The following is a 20,317-nucleotide window of genomic DNA, read 5'->3' on the forward strand; positions in this document are numbered from 1 at the left end:
TTAAACAACTAGGACTACTAGCTGACCCCAGTCACTGGCCTGTAACAGAAAGTCTCAATTATCAAGCGGGCCAATAATAATCCAACGTGTAGTCAACGCTCAGAAAATTGAACGTCCATCATGTCTTGCTCTGAAAATGTGACATCACCATCTGAAGGATTACTAATAGAGAGGATTATGTGAAAGCCATAAAAAATACCTCGATTTGCATACAGTGGGTACATTTGGACATATCCCCATAGGGTTGTGTAAAGTGTTAAATAACTCAATTAAACTTAATCTTCAAGTAGGTCATAGCTCAATAAGTCTGTGTGTCACACTATCAGAAATTTAATTTACACAAGTGCTACAATTATGACTGATTACAGATCTTTATAACCCGTTACTTTGACTGAATAATGTCAGGATGATTGAGAGAATATGTCAATCAATCAGGTATTTATAAAGCGCAGCTTATCATCCGGCGGGTCTCAAGACGCTGTGGGGAGGATGTGGATCAGTCAAACAGCCAGGTCTTGAGGACCCTCCTGAACTGGATCAGCGAGGGGGGTTGCCTGAGGTGGAGAGGCAGCGTGTTCCAGGTCTGCGCTGCGAGGTAGGAGAAGGATCTTCTTCCAGCTGAGTTCTTGTGGATCCCTGGGGTGGAGGCGAAGGCCAAGTGGGCAGAGCGGAGCTGAATGGTAGGAGTGTAGAAGGAGAGGTGGTGGTTGAGGTAGGCCGGTTCGATGTTGTGTAGGGCCTTCTATGCCTAAGTGAAGAGCTTGAAGGTGGTTCGTTTGTTGACTGTTAGCTGGTGGTGGTCTCTCAGGTGTGAGGGGATGTGGTTGTGGCAGGTGATTTCCAGGATGAGTCTGTCTGGCCACGGCATTCTAGATTCTCTGGAGTCTTGTTTGGAGTTTCCTGGTGATGCAGCCATAGAGTGCGTTGCTGTAGTCGAGTTTGCTGCTGACGATTGCCTTGATGACTGTTATTCTTGCCTCAATTGGGGTCCATTTGAAGATCTTTCGGAGCAGGTGAAGCGTGTGGAAGCCCGATGAAGAGGTGGCGTTGACTTGGTGGGTCATTGAGAGCGAGGAGTCGAGGATGATGCTGAGGCTGCATGCATGGTGGTGAGTGAGGGAGGGGCCCCCGAGGGCCACAAGGAGTCGTCCCAGGCAGAGGGGCAGGAACCCAGGATGAGTACCTGTCTTGTTGGAGTTGAGCTTGAGAGAGTTGTCTTTCATCTAGGCGGTGACTGCCTTCTTTCCAGTGTGAAAGTTGTTCTTGGCCGTTGTTGGTTCATCAGTGAGGGAGAGAATGAGCTGGGTGTCGTTGGCGTAGGAGACGATGTTGAGACCATGGTGTCTGACGATGTTAGCAAGCGGGTTCATGTAGATACTGGAGGGTGGGACTCAGGGAGAAGCCCTGGGGTACACCACAGCTGGTCTCCATCAGTTTCAATGTGAAGGGTGGGAGCCGGACTCTTTGGGTTTGGCCGGTGACGAAGGCGCGTATCCATTCGAGAGCCTTGCGGCAGAAGCTGGCCTCATGTAGTCTGGTGCAGAGGGTGGTATGGGAGACAGTGTTAAAGGTGGCAGAGAGGTCAAGGAGGATGAGGGCTGCTGTCTCGCTGTGGTCAAGAAGGGTGCTGATGTAATCTCTGGCTGCGAGGAGTGCAGTCTTGGTATTGTGGTTGCTCTTGAATCCGGAATGGAAGTGGTCCAGGATGTGGTTGGTCTTGATGAATTTGGTGAGCTGAGCATTGATGGCCTTCTCAATGACTCTGGTTGGGTAGGGAAGCAGTGAAATGGGTCGGTAGTCTTTCAGGTCTGTCGGGTCAGCGAAAGGTTTCTTCAAAAGAGGGTAGATCTCCGCATATTTCCAGGAAGGTGACAGCCTTGATGGAGCAGCTGACTGGGCGGTACAGGTGGCACCAGCTCGGTTGAAGATGTGGTGGGGGCAGGGGTTCTAGGGTGTCCCAGAGTGGATTGATTTCATGACCTTGAGGGTGTCTTCCGAGTCGAAGGGCATCTAGTGGTGTAGGGCTGGCGGTGGGCTGGGGTCTTTGGGTGCTGTGGCATGGGTGAGGTGGGTGGGTCTCGGGTGGTAAATTTGTCATAGATGTCCTGGATCTTGTGGTGGAAGAAAGTGGTGAGGTTGTTGCTGAGGTCTTGGGAGGGAGGGATGTCTGTGGTGTCCGTGCTGGGTTGGTGAATTATTTGATCACGGTGAAGAGTTTTTTGCTATTATATGCGCTGGCTTTTATGCATTCCTGAATGGCCGATTTTCTTGCTGTTCTGATGAGGAGGTGGTATCCGATGATGGTGGTTTTGAAGGCTTTGTGGTCTGCTGTATTTTTGCGTTTCTCTACATTCTCTCAAGTCATCTGCAGGTGCGCTTGGATTCTTGGACGTCGGAGAGAACCAGCTGGTTTCCTTGTGGTATTGATTGTTGGAGGATTTCCTGGGGTGGGCCAGAGTAGTGGCACAGTCAGAGATCCATTGGTGGAGGTTACTGGCTGAGGCGCTGATGTCTGTGGTGTCTGGTGGTGGGCCATGGCGGAGGGCTTCAGTGAGCTGGGCTTTGGAGATCTTGCTCCAGTTACGGGGAGGGTGGTGGGGGTCGTTGTTCTTGGTGAAGGAGAAGTGGACACAGTGGTGGTCGGTCCAGTGTATCTCAGAGGTGTGTGAGACTGAGATGTTGTTGCCGGCGGAGAAGACAGGGTCAAGGGTGTGTTCTGCTGAATGAGTAGGGGAGTTGGCCAGCCAATTGAGCCCGAGGGTGGCGAGGTTCTGTAGTAGGGATGAGGTGTTCTGTTCACTGAAGTTCAAGGTGGAAATTGAGGTGGCTGAGGAGGATGTAATCCATTGAAGTGAGGGTGTGGGGTGCGATGAAGTGGTCTATGAAGTCGCTGAATGGATGGTGGGGTCCCAGGGTCTGTATTTGGGAGTGCTGCGAAGGGTGGTGTTCAGGTTGGTCTGAATCTGGAAGTGGAGGTGTCCCATTCTGGAGGGACTGGTTGTTAGAGCTGGCAGTGAGGCTGAGGGTGTTTTTGTGGATGATGGCGGTGCCGCCTCTTGGTGATTGATGTGGTCTTTGTGGATGTTTTTGTAGCCGTCGGGGATGGTGGTGGCAATATCCGGGGCTGAGGTGGGTGTTATCCAGGTTTGTGTGAAGAAGGAGATGTCTGGCGAGATGGTGTCGAGCAGGTCCCAAATCTCTAAAGGTGTGACTGATGAGGGAGAGGGTGTTGAGTAGCATGCAGTTGAGATGTCCAGGTGGGCGCTTGCTGGGTGGGGCTGCAGTGCAGAGGCAGGTGAAGGTGCAATTGTGGCAGGAGAAAGTGTGTTCATAGGCAAGGCGGCAGATGGTGGATCGTCTCGTGTTGAGGGTAAGGAGGGTGCTGGCATCATACTGTCGAATTGTGCAGGAGCCAGAGTCCTTGGTGCTGCGCATGGTCCAGGTGTGGCCGGGCACAGAGAGGTTTGCCTTTGGCGCGCCAGTGGCTGCATATAAGAAGGGCAGGGAGGTGGGAGTGGCGGTCAGCAAGGAGGCAGAAACACAACGCTGAGAGGGTGGTGGGGCCAAAGGGGCAAGGCATAGGCGGGAAGGGGGGATGAGAAAGCAAAGGCAAGTGGAAAAAAGAGCAAAAGCAAAATTAAAGGCAAAACAGCAAAAAAAACAGAAATAAGAGGCAAAACAGAAATCAAAGGCAAAAGAAGAGATAGCAGAAAGTAGGCAGAGACAGCACAGAGGCTCACCTCTATGCCACCAAGGATGAGGCGCAGATGGAAGCCTGTGGGTGGAGCAGGCCTCGAACTTGCGCAGCAGAGCTTGTGTATAAAAAGACAATTATTGATACACACGCAGGTCAATGTCAGTGTACCAGAATATGGATAAAGCAATTGCTACATATTTTTTTATATAATCTGCACATCACACAATGTCATTCTTACTGAACTTTTGTATTCTGATGCAAAACAAAATACTATGATATGCCCATGATTTATGTTCTTAATACAGGACTTCATGAAGGACATCCATACAAAACATTATGCCAAACTGTGAATGGGATAATGGTTATCGCAAACCAGACAATACTGCATCCAGAAACAGTGATACCCCTAAACTACTGAATTTAAAATATTTTTTTTTAAAACTTCACACAATTGCAGTCATAGAAGCTATTAACTGAACTACTCTCTCTTAACATTCAGGCTGCTTCGACGGGCGGGAGTATTGCCATACATTCTGAACATCTCCTACCTGTTGGGATGGAGGTATCTAAGGAGGGTGTTGTAGCAGTTGATGGATTTGTATTTTCTCTTTAGGAAAAATGGGTAATTTTGGATAGTAATGTATTGTGTTTCTAGCAATTCACTAAGCTGATGCTCTACTGCTTTGTTCCTTCACCATTTGTCTACGGAGTGTTAGTAATTAAGCAATGAACCAGTTAAGATCACATGTTTTTGATTATGGTTGGTGCCTCTATTGTTATCAGTGTTGTTTAGTTGCTATCTGAGCCAAGCACATGCACTCCAGTTTTTCTTTGATAAAATGTTCTTTATATCATGCAGAAAAGGCATGGTTTCAGCCTATGCTTCCCATAGGTACTGATGAGTGCATCATGGCCTTTCTCCAAGTATGGCATGGTACATGCTTCCAGTTCAGGAGATATGTTAAGGAGGATTGCCACAGAGCTACGTGTGACAAACATGGATGCATCCTGGAGCTGGTTGTACAGGTCACAGTGGTGGCATCACTGTGGATTTTTTCCAAAGAAGCTGCATCACTTGTTGCAGGAGTGTTACTCTCGGATGCCAACATGGCAGAGGTACTTGTAAAAATGGATGGTGTGCTTGATGGAGATGATGTGGAAGCATGGGGTACACCTCTACAAATGATTGTTGTCACGGGTACAGTCGAGGACTTTCGTTGACACTTTGGCTGATGCTGGCTTGAAAGTACTAACAGTTATAGCTCTGGACAGTGTGGCGGCGTGAACCTTTTCACTTGTCACTTGGGCATATGGCTGAAGTGCTCTATGCTGTAGATTACGCATTATGGCTCTTCATCCAAGGATTCCTCATGATGTGGCTTACCTGCAAATGTTAAACATATAGTTAAACATATATGAATTTTGAGACGCAGTGTCAACACTACAGAAAATGTGCATATGTGTAACAATTGTACTTCACACTTGTGTCCATTAAAATATACAGGGATGTACATTTTTGCAAACGGTGCACAAACACTAGTCTTGTACTTATGTCACCAAAGATTACAAAGAGCCCTTATGCAGTCTTACTAAGAGGAATGTCTTCACAAATTAAATTACTTGTGTGGCTGACAAAACATCAGTCTGCTTTTGTCAGTATACAAATTTGAGCGAATATCTTCATTATTTAAATGGCCTATGAAGTATTTTAAATGACAGCCACACACTGCTTATGTGTTGTGACCAGGGAAGATTTTAGACAATCTGTTCATATTTAATTAATGAATTAATAAAGGTGGTGGCTAAGTTCAATGTACCCTTTCCTCACATGTAAAGGTGTCTTTGATATATCAATAGGGAAAGGGCCATGCTGACCGGTCTGTTGTAGTTTAAAAATAAAAATGTCAAAATGTAGATATGCCGTGTATTCACACTAACAATATTTATTAAAATGTACACTGGCAAAATTACATTCCATTCCATTACTTAATATTTGTTACTACACTTAACTTAAAATTCTATATGGTATATCCTTGTTAAACATAAAACAGCAAATGCCTCATAATCTAAATTTTACGCTTAACATTATAAACTCAGTTGTATTTTGGCATATGCAACCTATACTAAATTATATTTCCCATTATCGTTTAATTACTTCGACATACCTGTTGTCTCCAGGGTGCCATCCATCTCAGGTCAGCCAGCAACAACTCCTTTCTGATGCATCCAGGGTACTGAGGGCCTTCTCTGGAAGGGTTTAAACAGAGCTGGATGGGTGGTCCTCCATCTGTGGGCATGGTCTCACATGCGTGTTTTGACACTATGTCCCACACAAGTTTCACCCTCAATGTCACTGAGGTATGACGAGACAGCACTGATTTTACCAGTAATTTAATTCCAAATCTGTGACCTGGTGTTAGGAGGTGTCTTCATCATCAAATGCTCCATAAGTCTGTTTTAGTGTTTGAAAACCTCACTGGCCAATATCTCCAGACCTGGATTTGAAACCATATATTGTGCAGGAGTCCATCAAGAATCTTTGTGGTAAGCTTTGTGGTGTTCAGAAGTGTTTTTGAAAAGGATGGCAAAGGATACTTCACATAATCTGTTTGTGGATTTGTTAGCTCAAAATGGCCTCTTCCTGATATTTTCTCATTATGGTGCCCTAATTATACCTTCAATTTTTAAAAGAGTTACATTGTTTTTGGGGCTCCACATCGACCACTGCCTTTCTCCTGAATCTCTGAAACTGTAGGTTTAGTATGTTATGCACATTTGCTGTTTGCTGCGCATAGAAAATAATACTACTAGACATTTATCACACTTTATAATTTATGTATATGTGATTTTTAATTGGTGCAATTATCGCAGACTGAAATTTGCTGCATGTGATACGTTTCATTTCTGAAGGGTGTTGGGTAAAAATGACTTACAGAAAAGATTCTGGATTTATCAGCTGTGGTAAACTTTGACCATTTACTAGAAAACTTGTAATGAGCTAGCAAGGTACAGGTCACATAATTTGTCTCAACCACATCCCCGGACAATCGAACCAGAACATGTAATACTTCATCCCTACCTTTCAATCTTAGCTGAAATGGGTCGTATTGCCCTTCGTATCACACCTCTGTCACTGAGGATTCTCAACCTTCAAAGCCCATCACCTTATCATTTTGGCATTTAACATTTTCTTTGAAAATAAAGCTTTTTAGGAACACAGAGTAGCTCCAGATTTTTGCAGATACCTTGCCCACACAAATTAGCTTGGCTGGCAAATGGACAGAAAGTTTTAATAAATTGCAGTCTATGAAAGATGAATTACAATGTTACAACGTTTTGGTCATCTTACGCCAAGAGTGTTTGATACCACTCACCATCACTTTAGCTCCTACAGTGCTAGAAGATCAAAGTTTCAGTGTCAAAAGTTTAATACACACCTCTAGCCTGCCATGGAAATTGTCCTAAAATCTTTGTTTGGACACGATCAGCTAATGGCTATGGGTGATGGCCTAGTACAGCTGCCGAACCAGACCACTGCTCAACCATCACCACCAAAACCTTTGTGAAGTATCAATGCTCATTAACAGGCTCAACTACCAACAAGGTGTAAGAAACAAATCGAAGTATAGACATAGTAGAAGTGCTAAGCTTTACTAGTAATGTTTCAGAAGTGAAACAAATAATATTGCCACCATGAACAGTAATTTTCCTGTTTCAGCACTGTACATTTCCTGTATGACCTTGGGGCTTGTAAGCCCTGAACACAAGTATAACACTAAGTCAGAATGAAGCAGTTGCTGTATCTACTATACTGCCGATTCCTGCTAGATAGTACCTATGTACAGAAGCCTTCCATTTAAACTCAAACTGAAAGGTGTTCCGATCAAGAAACCACCACAAAACTATCCCAGATCCTAAAAGCAATTGTCATCTAAGGATTTAATAGAAGGTCAGTCTAGGTTTGTCTCATTAACTCTAAGTACCAGCCATGACCTTCATACTGACTAATGTGGTTTCTAAAATCTGTAGATAGGAACCAGAGCAGCCCGGACATTGCCTTACTCTCTTCAGTGGCACGTTTTGTGGTGAATGACAGACTGAGATGCTCATTACAACTTAGATGGTCTTTTCAAAAGACTGCCGAAGACGTGGGCGCCAAAAGACTGTCCGTGCTGGCGGTGCAAAGACCGTCCTATTACGACGTTATGCCGATTTCTGCCCGATTTTGGGTGAAAATCCGCCAATGTTTGCCTGGCTGACGTCATAATATAGGAGCTTTCCATCACCGCCACGCCAACATGATGCTGCCCGCCGTATTACGATCTGTAATACGGCACAGTCGGTTTCCTGCACAGCGGTGCGGTGCTAACGGTGGAAAGCGCTGGGACCCATCCCCTTCCGGACGACCACCTCACTGAAGCAGGGAAGTTGAATGTCCGAAAGGGGGTGTTGTGTGAATGTGTGTGGTGTCTGCGTGTGTGTCTGAATGTGGGGTGGAGGGATGTCTATGTGTGCGTTTGTGAGTGCGTGTATGCCAGGGGGGTGTTGTGTGTGTGCGAGCGTATGTATGTTTGTGTGAATGCGGAGGGGGTAAGTGGGTGTCACTTTGAGTGCATGCATGCGAGTGTACGTGTCCGAGTGCATGTGTGCAAGTGAATGGATGTATCTGAGTGCGTGTTTGGGTGCGAGTGTGTGGGGGGTGTATGTAAGCAAATGCGTGGGTGAGTTGGGGTGCATCAATGTAGGTGTGTGGTCGTGTGGAGGTGTGTCTGCCAGCAACAGGAATGGAAATTCACTGCCATGCCTGAATCTGCTTGGCAATATAGTTTATTTATGCCACTTAGTATATGGAAGTGGCTGCAAATACTCAAACGCACTGCAGCTTCTAGTAATTACAGTTTGATGCAATCTGTTCTGTGGCAATTATTTGGAACCAACTCCTAATCAGACCCTCCTTTACCTATTTACAAGCACACTGTTTTACAAAAATTGATTCAATGTAAGTCTGTGCCATAATAATGAGTATCAATTGCCTGTAAACTCCTCCCATTCCCGGAGGTGCACTTCCTAATAAATTCTTGCAGTGTTGAATCATGTCAATAAACTCATAAATTACATACAAAACGTACGTATTTCCCAGATTAATAAATAACTTTGCATCCATAGAGAATACATAACTACATTGCTTAACTATAATTTACTATATATTTCAAAATGGTAACCACAGCCTGCGGGTCACCAAATATTTTTTTTAATGTATATGGTTCTACAGTAGCACCTTTCGTGCATTATGTATAGTAAATAAGAGGAAGACATTAAAATAAATAAAAGAACATCTTTCTTTCAGGGTAAAGTAGAAGCATGTGTTCTCCATAAACAGTAAAATTATTTCTAAAAGATCTCGCGATCTAACAATCATAAATCCTGGACTTACACCTTTGCCTCTCTGGAACACACACTTCACATTATTTTGTGACTGAACTGTACACGATATTTCAGTCATTAGTGCCATTCTTTTCTGGCACAATTGCTCATCACAAAGTACTTTGATTCTCAGACATATGGTTCCACTGAACAGGTCTACCAGATACTATACTGATTTATTGTTTGTATTTCTGCATCTGGCTTCTTTTACAAGGGTGCCACTTACTGTGAATTCATGCCAGGCTGATATGTGGGGCAGTGCCTGTCATCCTCAATTCCTATGCTGCATAAGTATATTGTCTTTCAGTTTTTCTGTGCCCACGGTCTTCAATGAAGAATAGTCTATGAGCTTCCCTGTTCTTCATGCCGCTGTGAGGCACTCGGCGGGTGCATTTCGAAACCTGCTGTTACTTTTGCCTTGCTGCTATGATACCTGCTTTTTTCTCATGCTCTCACATGTAACTGATCTATTTTTTTTTTTTTTTTTTAACTGGGTCGAATTTAAGGTGTCACCAGCCTATCTGTGGCTGCTGTCACCATGATTTGTGGGGGCTATCTAGGGAGGATTTCTTTTGCATCTTACCCTGACATGTTGTTTGTTGTTAGCTCTGTTGCCTCAAGCCTAGCAGCACCTGTGTCCGCCACTCACTGCTTGCACCTGTGCAGAGCTCTCACTTCTCTCCCTCTTCTGCATCCATGGCTCTTCGTTTCACGTGTTTCTCCGCACCTCTTCCAGCCCCTGCGACAGCTAATGTCCCAGCAGGGCAGTTCCCTGAAAGTTAGGTTTCGCGTGCAGCAGAACATCTGTGTATAGTTCATAAATGTTTCTATTACGCTGTGCTGTAAAGTGATGCATGCTATCTATGTTTAACTCTTCCACTGTAAAGTTCCAGTCAGTACCAGAAGCATGACTGTATCACTACAAATGGAGAAGCCTTTGGCACCAGCAGGCAAAGCAGATCTCTGTATTCTTCAAAAGCCTATTAGGTTTTAATCTGTCTGATGCATAGTGCTGTGTGACAAAAATGGCTATTTTGAGTAGCCTTGTTTGGATGCCATTTCAAGTCTGCCATCTGAATCACTAGATATGTCACTGCATCATGCATCCTCAGTGTCAATCTTGGTGAATCAATATTTGTTGGAAAGTGATTTGGAAAGTGGTTTATTAATAGGTGCAGGTAGATACCCACAGCTACTAATAAGGCCCCAATCACATAAAAGGTCCAATCGAGGTCTCAATAAATTAACCCTTGATCAACCCTTTGCAGCTTGGTTCACAAACAATCAGGCTTAACGTAGGAGACAGGTGTGTAAAGCATTTAATATCAGCAAAACAGTAAATAAGAAAACATCTTGGTGAATTAATATTTGTTGTAAAGTGGTTTATTAGTAGGTGCAGGTAGGTACCTACAGCAACTAGTAAGGACCCAATCACACATAAGGTCCAGTCACGGTCTCAATAAATTAACCCTTACTCAACCATTAGTAGCTTGGGTCACGAGCAGTCAGGCTTAACTTTGAAAACAGGTAATTAAAGCATTTAATGTCAACAAAACAGAAAGAGGTAAAACACAATAAAAACCCAACACCAATATATACAAATATGAATATTGTTATCTTTAAAATGACACCAAATGACAAAAATCCAATGTAGAGAACCACAGATATGATTTTTTAAAGAACAAATAAAGAGAATTTGCTTTCTAGTGTCTAAAAGTGAAAAGCGCCAACTGTGGCCATCTGGTCGCACCTGACCAGGTCAAAGTCAAAGTTTGAGGCCAACCGCAATGGAGCCTGGGTCAGACACACTGAGCAGTAGGCCTGGTCAAAATTTTACCTTCACAAATAATCACACTTTTGGTTCTTTTTTCCTCAATGTCAAGCAAGGCTTCTCAGCAGGCTGGGTTGCATCTTGCTGTAGTCGGCTTGGTTCAGTGCAAGGCCTCAGTGAAATCCTAGAGGTCTTGGTTCTCGTCATTGACGGGCAGAGTTCTGAAGCTTTCAGCAGGGTAAACCTGAATTTCAGGCTGAGTCTCGGTTGGATGCCACCGGCTTGCCTCTCATTGACGGGTCGCTCCACTTATGGAGCTTATTCACAAAATTTCTCCAAATGTCTCCAGACATCTGGATCTTCCTCCAGAAGGTCTTTTTGTGGTTTTGGTATTCTCACAACACCAGAGCTTTGAGTTGCTCCTTGGAGAGTTGGGACTACAATTCCCACAATGCTCCTTGTCAAATCCTTAAAAGTCCACTGGACGCTGGTCAGCTGGGCTCTTCTTGCAGGAGTAGACGAAGGGGACTCTTGGTAGCTCCTTTGTACCTGTTGCTTACAAGAGGTCCACTACTGAGCCTTTGAGGCAAGGCAAAGTCCTCTTTGTGGTGAAGCCCAGAGTGTGGAGCAGGTGCTGCCTTTCAGAATGCCATCCTTCTTGGTGCACACCAGGGGTTCAGCACAGCAGTCCTTCTCCTGATATTTCCAGCAGATATCCGAGTTGCTGGGCAGCTCTCCCATGTCTGTCAAGGTTTCTGGACTAGCAAGCAGGGAGACACCGCTCACCAAAGGGGTACAGGGTGCCACCCTCTGTGATAACCACTTCCTTAGAAGTGTGGCACATTTTTGTCCCAGAAAGCACTGTTTCTCAAAAATCCAAAAAAGGAGAAAATCTCTCCTAGAGGTTCAGGTCTGGCTATGCCCACCCACAGGTATTGCTAACTTTATAAAAGTAAATTTTAGCCTTCCCATGTTAGCCTATCGAGCTAGCAACGCTACAATAAGGAAAAAGGAGATTGACAGTTGTTCCCTCACTACGGCACATAAAACACCTTTTATAATGCCCCTGCTTATAAGTACAATGTACCCAACCCTTGGAGAACCCAGGGCAGAATGTTGGGGTGACGTATATATAAAAATAAAGTAGTTTGAGTCTTTGGAAGTACTTTTAATTCTAAAGTAGAATTTGGGCTTAATTTAATCTTAAAATCAGCCTGTAACGCAGGGCTGATTTTAAAATGACAGCAGACACCACAGCAGTGCACCTTTAAGTGTCCTACTATATACTAGGGACTTACATGTAGGTTGTCAGAGTCAATTGTAATTATGCCTAATTACCATGAACCTTTTAAACATAGCACTGGCCCTGGGCCTGATTAGCAGAGCACAGAGCACAGTCAGAGTCAGTAACTACCAGTATCAGTCACAAAACGGGGGTGATCAGGGCAAAAAGAGTGACCTTTTCACAATATTACACCTCTCTTGACAGCCCCCTGTGAAAATGTATCCTGACACAATGCCCTAAGAGGAGATACCTTTATTTTGAGAGACTCTGCTGAGAATATTTTTCGCCTCAATTGTGTCAGTATCATACGGTCCTTATCAAGATGGCTGTAGAAAGAAAATAAGGCAGATTCTATACCTGCAAGCGCTGAGAGCTACTTACCTCCTTGTAACAATAGTTCCCAGTGCTCTGTGGCTTAGGTGCTACTGGCTAGAGTGCAATAGCAGGTAAGAATCAGCCCTGTCCTTCTTTTCTACTTTCAACTACCCACTACCTCGGGCTCCACAAGCCATTTCCAGTATCCTTCAATGACATTACTCTGATCTGTCCACTAGAAGATAAAAAAGTGTCTCTGAGGTCTCAGAGGAAGGAAATAAGAGCAGGGTCTTCTGAAAAAATAAGCCACAAGATTTGTTGATCTATGAGTACAGGTAAGTAACTTGCTCAACTACTTTGCCATATGTGTTAAATGGTCCCCCAAGTAGATTCCACTTCCACAGCAATGAAAGCCGAGGAGGGGGAAAGCTGATGAGGTATAAGTACATAAGATTTTGTAGGCCTGCGCAACCAAAAGTAGGCTGAACTACCTTTGTGCTTTTGACCTTTTGTTAAAAATTACTATATATTTCGAGAAGTAGGATATTGCTTGACATCTTTATAGTGTTATGACTATGCATTACTTACACATTGGCTCTCTTTATATTACATCCAAAGATCTGTCCAAATCCTTTCAATATCTGAACAATACATCACAAAAAAATGAAATGTCAACAAAAAAAAACAAAATCATCATTACTTTGTAGGGATCAAATGATGAAACATTTCACCTAGAAGAATCTCCAAAGATGTAAGAAACAGATGAAAGTGGGCAACGTTTTGAGAATCACGAGAGTGCTCCATAAACAGTGATATAATATTTTTCATGCAACCACCATCAATATATACAGTATACTGTGTTAAAAGTCTTCAGGAATGACAAACAATGTAACATCATGGAAATTACTAAACAGTTCTATATTTACTGCCTCCGATAAAATACACACATTGTAAAATACAGAGCACCATGCTCCACATTGACAAAGAGAGGAATCAATAATTTTGGTTGACCATATTTCACAAAGTCGCAGCGAATTGTACTAAATGCATTCAATAGAGAAATGGGCAGATGTGTGGAACAGTCTCACCCAATATTTTTTTTTCCCTATTTCAGAAATGACGTATAGTAAACACATACATAAAAAGGTTCTACAGAATAAAATGTAAAAAAGAATTTCAATGCCTTCATTGATCCATGTCTACAATTCTAATATACACTCTCATAAATTATTCAAAATCTTAGCTCAAGTATATATACTGGAACTGCATAGCAGTTTCAGATACAAAAAAAGAGAAAATGCCTGCTTTGTTTTTTTATATAATTGATCGGGAAATTCATAAAATGAAGAATTGCACATGAAAATCATACTTTAAAAGTAACTTCAGCAGCAATTTGTGATCTGTATTATCATATGCTTTGTTCAAATAGTCCCTTGCTGGCATAGAATGTGGTACGGCATGTGATGAGAGACACACCACAAGGTGAGTTGGAAAGTTGTTTAGTTGTGCTTCTGGCATGTTTACAATTTTAGTCTATTGAATCCCGGATTGTAGTTTCTCTTCATACATTCTCTAGGAGAACCTTATTAACTTTGGTAGCCATCTAAGTCAGAACTACATGTAAAATGGGGATGTTTTAATGGCTATTCTAAATTTCAATTGGAATCACAATGTGCTTTGTGAGTAGTTGTGTCTTACAGAAAAAAAAAAAAACTTAGTGAATTAGGTATTTTACAAAGTAGGCATGCAAACTACAAATTGTGTGTGCAAGGCTTCAACACTTCCACCATTACTTACAGTTATCACATGGACTAATTGGCCTATATTATTTTTGCAAACAAATTGCTACCTATAACAAATGTGACAAATTATTTTCACATAATATTATAACTAGCATACTTAATGCAAATATGTTGTTGGTCCAGATCTGTAGTCACTTTATGTTGTGATTTGAGCTCTTGGCATGGTACGTCAAGCCATTAATTACTGTGGTCCTGCATTCATTCACAACAAATTTTATATGTACTGTGAGTCAAAATGATAGATCGGTACCTAATGGTCCTATAGATAATGTTTTCTACATCCACCTTATTAGATTTGAGCTCATGCTTTTGAAGTGCTAGTCACCTTGGCACCGAACATCTTGACTAATTCATTTCAAGCTGAACAGCCCCATCTCAGATTCAGACAAAAACTTAAAACTTAAAAAGCCCCATGATACTGATCCTATGTGAACATGTGCTTATAAAAAATGACTTAACAAGAAAATCCATGATAGCTAATGGCAATCGGAGGAGTCTAGACTTTTACGTTCCAACGTGGTTTGGTTATTATCAGTAAAGATGGCATGCCCAGCAGGCAAAAGAAGGTTCTCACAAAGAGGATCTGATGACTTACTCAAGGACATGGAAGAATTTTTCTTTTTCAAAAGAGGCGCTCACTCACTGAGTAAGACTGCAAGAATTGTAGGTACTGATCAAAAACAACCCTAAACATTGTTACTTGATATTTACACTCATCACCTTTTGTGATACCAATCATGATCAGTGTGTAAGAGTGATTTTCAAATTCACACTTAAGCAAATGGCTTTAGTGAGCTTTTAAGACAAATTATATTTAGATTTCTAATCTCCCACTCAATGTTCTCAAATATGAATATTATTACAAAGAGTTGGCTCCACTTATAATTGTATTGAGACACTTCTAATGTATTATTGGTTACCTTTTCAAGTTCAATCAAATGATCAGTTTGAGAAATATGTGATAGCTTGACTTTAAAAACTGAATGTTTCAGAGTCAAGGGCAAGGTCTTTTCTCCCCTTTCATGGTAGTCTTATAAATGAAAACAAGGGGAGATGACATCAAACTCATTGAACTCACCATTTGCTTTGATTTATGAAGTCTGGATAAATGTGGGGTGGAATTTGCCAGCTTTCAGTTATGTTTCTCCTAAGCCATAAAATAAAATATTGAAGGATTAGGATCTTGGAAAACAGAAGTAGCATGCCTTGTGCTCCACTCGGGTGGAGCCAAAGGCCTTGTATGTGTTTGTCTGTGGGAGACACACCACATCACTTAGTGTAATTGCCATCCTTGTAGCTGTAACTCCTGATCTGTCTGTTGGGAGTATCTTACGAGAGTTGTTCAACATACAGATTTCCTCCCCTTACAATTTTCCAATAAAGGAATCATTATTACCAATGTCTGGAGGAAAGTAACCATTTTTAATCACCTAGAAGTAGTTTTCTCTAAAAACACTGATGAAAATACCAGTCGAATTTCATACAGAAAAATCAATTCTGTAAGACAATATTTGAAGCCAGAGCTTCAACCTAGTAGATTTAAACATATTTCAAAATATGTATCCATTTCACAAGGTAATACTGGCCAAAAAATATGCTTATGGTTGAAAATGAAAATGCTTACATTAAGTGTGGATTTCTAAGCTATAGGTGTAGAGAAATCCACAGTAGAATTTGCCACTGAAGGAGTGACAACTGGGTTACAAGGCATGGTTTGCCTTCTAAGTTAGTGAATACCGATAAGGGTACGTTTATGGGCAAACCCATACCCGTCTTGGAAAATCATTGGAAAAATACTCTTCCAGGATGGGAAGAGGAACAGATCACTCCAAAATATGGTGTCAATCTATCTATCCTTCCTGAGCTCAAATTCACACTTTGCAGCTAAAAGATGAAGTGATATGCTAGACTATCTTTTTTGATCCTGATGCATGCTCTGTCTTTGGTGCATAACCGTGCTGTTATAATTAGGCCATCAATGGTCCATGCTAAATTTCATTTGCTGTAATTGTGCTACTCCTACAAATCAAGATAAGGATACCAAACTAAATATTAGCATTCAATTTCAAATTCATTCGCTTTTATACAGCATTTTAAACCTTTCAATTTTGTTTTTATTTACATTTACTTTATCAATCTGATGATATTAGTTAATTTTACAAACTGTTGCGGAACTCCGGAGTAGGCATCAGGTTAAGAATCTTAGGAAGGCTAAGAGGACTCACGGGCTAAAAATCATTGCCCTATAGCAATAACCTCGTAGTTAACCAGACCGAAGTGGAGTACCCTCCTCGTATCAGAGGGTTGGCTGTGTGACAAAATCCATTACCTTTCTTTCTCGTACAAAGGACAAGCCAATACTAGGTGTTGTGAGGTTTCAAAAAATATTATTCCCACGTAGACACAGGTCTATTTTTTGCACTCTAGTTGTCTGTGATCACTCTCATTCCCAACCTGAATTTGCAAACTAAACAATTTCTGTTGAAATATTCATACATCTGTGCATGCTCAGCAGTCCTGTAAGTAGTCTTGGTAAGTGTGTGATTTGAATAACCCCTCCAAATCCCTAGCCCTTTACATTCATGCAAAAATAATTTAATACTCGGCATGAAAAGGTTAAGATTCTTTAATATTGGTGGTTAACACACGACACCCGCCACAGTTTCTGGTCAGGGTACCAGTGCTTAATTTGAGCCGGTGGTTTCTGGTGCGGAGCACCGGCACTTATTTTTGAGGGCCTGCACTTATTTTTCTGCATCAGGCATTTACTGCAAGCAAAAGACACATATGGGAAAGACGGAAGAAGAGGCAAACGAAAAAGCGTCACAAAGGGAGAAAGCAGAAAGCTGCAGGAGTGAGCTGAAGGGGTAGGGAGTGGCTGTAAATGGATTAAAGAGGGCCTAGATGGCTTTAGGACTACGCTGCCTCAGTATTCAGTGTCCCGCACATTTAATTGCAGCAGCTGCGTGTTTCAAAGGAGCGCTTTGGGCACCGACACATTTTTATTTGCAAGTTAAGCACTGCAGGGTACACTGCTTCACCTCCTCCAACTTGTTTTCATTTAAGCACCAGCCGACATGAAGAGAGTTGGTCCCAAATCTCATAACCTCATTTTTTTCGCGTTAATACTTTGTCTGTTAATCCAGGCACAGCTAACTGCGGCATTAATATGTTTTTGGAGCACCTTAGGCATCTTAGGTAAAATGGCCCTTTTGTCTGATTACAGTAGAACAAGAGTGTACTAAATAAGATCCCAAATGCAGAAGCATTAGAAGTTGTAATTGTTTCGAGTAAATCCGAGAGAAATGTACTAAATGAAGGTCGTGCCACTGAGCAGTCTTGTTTCATGACATTGGATGTGACTCTCCAGCCAGATATTTCCCTCTTGCCTGAAACAGAACACTGGTCCACATGTGATGGCCTAAATACTAACTGCTGCCACTTAAGTACATTATTACATCCTACAGCTAACACACCCTCTGTGCTTCTTCAGAGGCTTCCAAGCAAACATCCAAAGTTAACTGTTTTACTTCTATATGTCATGATGACAGATAATGTGTGGCTAGTCCCACATTTTTTGTAAATGGGCAGCAGCACTGCCATTCCAATTCCCAACCTGTATTTTAGCCCCTTTCGTATGGGACGCGCAGCTAAAATTTATAGTTTGCAAGAAACCAGAATACATTTGGGTTGGCTTAGTCAGGTTTTATGAGCTCTTTAAGCCACTCACACCCATCAAGACATACTTCAAAAGCAATTTTGGCAGCTATATCCCACGTGTGTTTGTCTCCAAGTCTGCCACACCAAAATGTGTGGCAAATGTGCAATGAATGTTATCCTCTATAAACGGTGTGCATTGCTTTTTGAATTGTTTATGCCTGCATTGACCAGCACTATCAGAGTAAATACTGCTCTTGGCAGTCTATACTTTTAAGGGTGAGTAAAATGTATTCTGAGGAGACCTTTGACTTCGCCACTGCTATGTAATGAGAGCTAACCCCCTTGAATGTCTTATTTCGTTGGTGCAGCACTGAACCACAAGTAGGCAATTCAACTGATAGCACTCATTGGTCTCTTTCAGATTGAGAGCACACAATCCTTCTCTAACGTCTTTCTTCAACAATGTGAAGAACTTTCCCAACTCCATAGGTGGGATTGCTTATTTTTCTTAATTTTTACGACACAAAACTAACGATGAATAAACCATTCTCTTATTTTACCAGGGCAGCAGACAACCTTCAACTTCCTTTTTTTGGGTGCAACCCCATTCCCTTTAAATACATTTCATGATCTGCATCTTTGGTCATGGGATCATGGACATGTATCCGTGTATGGTGCACTAATGTAAGTAATTTGACAATCTTTGGTTGAAGTGGCAGTCGACGCCTCAGCGAGCACTGGCCATTAATAATGGACATGGCAGGAAAGTTTCAAGACAATTTACACAATTTGATTTAATAGTATCTGTCTAAATAACTAAGCTACACATGCACAACTTCATTTAATGGTATCAATCTAAATAACTAGGGTACACGTATATAACTTCATTTATTGGTATCCATTAAATAACCAAGGTAAACAAAGATGTGCAACAGGAAGCATGTTACTGAAATACATGCAGTTAGAATAATGAGAATTTCAGATGAGAACAGACTAAGCCACTTGTAGGTTTGAAAGATAGAGTTCTATTGTTTTTCTGTAAATTAAAAAAAACACACAACAGAAGGGAAGGGTACCTAACTCTTCATCCAAAAATGAGGGAATTCAAAAGAGTGCTTCAAAAAGCTAAAATAAAAGGAAAGGTGCATCCCAATCACAATAGCTACCATACTGAGTCTAAAGCACAGTCATCCAGTTAGAGTTAGAGACAGGAGAGAAGCTTGCTTAGTAATATTGCAGGGGTGTGAGCTTCAGATTTTCCAACAATCACGCTGGTGTTTAATGTCAAAATACATTACACAACTAGCAGGGTACATGAATGGGGCTACAAGGACAGTGGAAAGGGAGACAAATGTGGATTAGTAAGGATACTAAGTGAGAAAAAACACAATATTTTGTCAAATATCCACGAATTTTGAAGACTTTCAAAGCAGTGAGGGAGAGGGCGTGAGCGTTTTTGTCTGTGTTTACGTAATAATTTCTTGTGAAATCCGACAGACACCTCACCATAACTGCCTGAAAGCACCTGTACCCAACTATTTTTCCAGAAAATACATTTATTGAGGGAGAGAGGAGGTGGTAACATGCCAAATAACTGCCCTCCACCCTCCCCCCCACCAAAACCCCCTGAAGCTACGCCCCAGTTAGACATTTGAACAAAATGATTTTCCTTCAGGATAATTTATATTCCTTTTTAGTCTTTTTAGTCTAGTCTTACACTGTGGTGAATGAAAACGGATTTATGTGCAATTGCCGAAGTACACTATGACATTATATACACACACTAGCATTCAATAATTGTCACAGCGCAATCAAGACTATTAGTCTATTACTCTACGTTCAATAGTTTATAAAAATTGAGTCACACGTTTATACAGTGGTTTTAACTCAAAAATCATTATTTTCGAAGAGAAACTACTTACTGTACTGAACTAGTACTGTCATTATTGTACAACATTTCACTGTGTGTTAGGTATTAACTTCAAAAGTGATTCTTATATTTCTTTGAACCAGCCTATGCAACGACTCAATATGAGTAATAATGTATGATACTTATTCTTTCTCATCTCTTCTCCAATGCCTATTCCACAACACATCTTGTACGTAAAAGCTCTGTGAGTGCTCTGCTAAAGTGTATTGCAAATGCATTTTCCTTACGTTGCCCATGTTTGACTATGTCCTGACTCCAAGACCTCCACTCTCAACATCACAAACATTATTATAAGTAATAATGGATTGACCATCTCCAGCAGGAGACCACATTACAGCCTTTGATTTCCCCATCTGGGTTCCAACGCAGGCCATTAAGAAATTCTGCTCTTTTGCTGCTGCTCTGCTCCCTGGTCCATCAAAATCTGGTATGT

At 41.9% G+C, this 20,317-nt stretch overlaps 1 protein-coding gene across 8 annotated transcripts in view; it reads right to left on the bottom strand.

Annotated features, from left to right (window-relative positions):
• NFIA (nuclear factor I A) overlaps positions 1 to 20,317 on the bottom strand; it is an 807,499-nt gene that overhangs the window by 226,849 nt on the left and 560,333 nt on the right. The window lies entirely within an intron of this gene.

The sequence above is a fragment of the Pleurodeles waltl genome, chromosome 4_2 (genome assembly GCF_031143425.1).
Source record: "Pleurodeles waltl isolate 20211129_DDA chromosome 4_2, aPleWal1.hap1.20221129, whole genome shotgun sequence".
NCBI lineage: Eukaryota > Metazoa > Chordata > Amphibia > Caudata > Salamandridae > Pleurodeles > Pleurodeles waltl.